At 48.8% G+C, this 2500-nt stretch overlaps 3 non-coding genes across 3 annotated transcripts; all 3 read right to left on the bottom strand.

The window, feature by feature from the left end:
• Positions 1 to 925: 925 nt before the first annotated feature.
• Positions 926 to 999, bottom strand: trnai-aau (transfer RNA isoleucine (anticodon AAU)). The gene has a single exon. It is a non-coding gene; the product is annotated as a tRNA-Ile (tRNA).
• Positions 1000 to 1558: 559 nt separating this feature from the next.
• Positions 1559 to 1629, bottom strand: trnag-gcc (transfer RNA glycine (anticodon GCC)). Its single transcript has one exon. It is a non-coding gene; the product is annotated as a tRNA-Gly (tRNA).
• A 213-nt stretch (positions 1630 to 1842) lies between these two features.
• Positions 1843 to 1924, bottom strand: trnas-aga (transfer RNA serine (anticodon AGA)). The gene has a single exon. It is a non-coding gene; the product is annotated as a tRNA-Ser (tRNA).
• Positions 1925 to 2500: the final 576 nt, after the last annotated feature.

Raw genomic sequence — 2500 nt, forward strand, 5'->3', positions numbered from 1 at the left:
TACCAACGCGATGGAAAGCAAAACAAAGCAAAGCAGAGCAAAACAAAACGAACAAACGAAAACCTTGCGTATAACGCCGTTACGTGCCCAAGCGGTATTGTACATCATCCTAGCACTGCACCCCGGGGCGTACGGTATATGGGAACGAGCACACGCCACGAATCGTCTCGAATCACTCCCTACAGCTGTAAGGCGCCTTGAAGCGTGCACCCCCAACATTCTTCTTTGCGCATGTGTGAAAGGTAAACTCTTGAGCAGACTCTGAACCAGCTCTAAGGAAACTAATCCGATTAGACGTTACTTTGACTCATCTTTTTACGCTCAGTGCTGGATTGCTCAAACTCCAGCTAGGGTTAGGGTTAGCATTCCCACGCTACTTAGACACTTTGTTTACGCTCAGTGCTGGATTTTGGGAACTTCAGGATGAGTGGGAATTTTCTCCTATCTGTCAATTCTGTTTTGTTTTGGAGACTCTTGGCTGCCTATGTTGTACAGTGCAGCGTGAAGGAAACATTTTCCAAAACTGTGTCAGCTCAAAAGTTGTAAGAAAACCTCTCCAGCTGCTTTAACTCTCTTCATTTTTGTCATTTAATGTGACACTCGATGTATAACTGGAGCCTCACATATGCAAATGGTGAGGCTCCAGTTCGACACCACTTTACAGTATATGACAAAAGCATGGCAGACTGTGCCGGACCGGCAGATAACTTCCGCTTATTTTTACCATATTAAACATTGGAAATCCTCCCACTTGTATTTGTGACACTTGATTTTGGCTCCACCTAAGACACTCTTAAATCTTCAAACACTTTTCTCTTCTCCCGCAACACTCTTGTCTGTCGGCACTATGTGGCAGCGTTGCATGACAACCCCTCTCACCACGGAAAGGAACCTAACAGCTTTGGTAAGAGAGGAGAAAAGGACCTGGCCAGTACGGGGATCGAACCCGTGACCTTGGCGTTATTAGCACCACGCTCGAACCAACTGAGCTAACCGGCCTCACAACAGTGCTCCTCTCTGTGCTGCAAAAAATCGAACTCAGGGAATTTCTTTTGTCCTCCTTTGAATAGAAAGCCGTGTAATTCAGTGTACGGGCTTTCTCGTGCAGTTTCATGGTTCTTGTAACCCAAATCCTACACTGGCCTGAAGTGCCCCCCCATTTCACAGCATTTTTCAGCTGATTTAAAATGTACCTAAAGGAGAAGCATTATTGAAGACCATCAATGACCAAGAGCTTTTGTCAAAGGTTTTGGTGGTCATTTTGAATGACCACAGAGCGCTGTGACCTCGGTTTTACATCTCATCCAAAAGACAGCGCCCTTTTACAACACAGCATCTCCGTCACTATACTGGGGCATTGGGACCCGCACAGACCTCAGGGTGAGCGCCCCACCGCCGGCACCATTAACACCGCTTCCAGCTGGAAGCTTTGTTTTTCCCTGTAGCTCACCCTCATCCGGGTACTGACCTGGCTCACACCTGCTTAGCTTCAGTGGGTTTTTTGAGTTGCGAGTTGCAAGGGGATGCAAGTGATGGAGCCGCTCGCTGCAAAAGCCACTGCATTGGCCGGGAATCGAACCCGAGCCTCCCGCGTGGCAGGCGAGAATTCTACCACTGAACCACCAATGCTCAGTGCCTGGGCCTTCAAAAAAGACGCTTTTTTGGTGCTCTGTGGAAAACGCGTCGACATCTGCTTCCAGCTGCAAAATGCCATTCGCGGACGCTGAAGAACTTATTTCCAAGGCAGCGGGTACAAGCGATTGGGCGTTTTAAAACCACCAGGAACAGCAAAGAGGCGCGCTTCTTTGCTTGCGCCGAAACACACCGCCTGGAGGCGGATAACGTAGTCGGCAGGATTCGAACCTGCGCGGGGAGACCCCAATGGATTTCTAGTCCATCGCCTTAACCACTCGGCCACGACTACAGCAAGCCCCACTGCCGCTGCGTTCTTGCTACAATCTTACCTGGATCGCGAGGCGCCGGCGGAAGCCTATTTCAAAGTCGTTCTCCGTTTCAAAAAAACATTTCCAAAATACAAGCCTTGCAGACAGACACGCCTCAGAGGACTTAAGGGTGGCTTCATGTCGGAATGATAAAGTCTCCCCGTCCGGACATGAAAATGCCACTTTGTTACACACAAAAAAAGAATCAACAACAGAGAAATGCCCACAAGCATTTGAAAAGCCGCACCACGTCGCACTTGAAATAGCTCTTACATTAGTGGTAGACGCAGGAATCGCCTTTTTATTTACGCTCTTACCAACGCGATGGAAAGCAAAACAAAGCAAAGCAGAGCAAAACAAAACGAACAAACGAAAACCTTGCGTATAACGCCGTTACGTGCCCAAGCGGTATTGTACATCATCCTAGCACTGCACCCCGGGGCGTACGGTATATGGGAACGAGCACACGCCACGAATCGTCTCGAATCACTCCCTACAGCTGTAAGGCGCCTTGAAGCGTGCACCCCCAACATTCTTCTTTGCGCATGTGTGAAAGG

Source organism: Lepisosteus oculatus, unplaced genomic scaffold (assembly GCF_040954835.1).
Source record: "Lepisosteus oculatus isolate fLepOcu1 unplaced genomic scaffold, fLepOcu1.hap2 HAP2_SCAFFOLD_63, whole genome shotgun sequence".
Classification (NCBI taxonomy): Eukaryota; Metazoa; Chordata; class Actinopteri; order Semionotiformes; family Lepisosteidae; genus Lepisosteus; species Lepisosteus oculatus.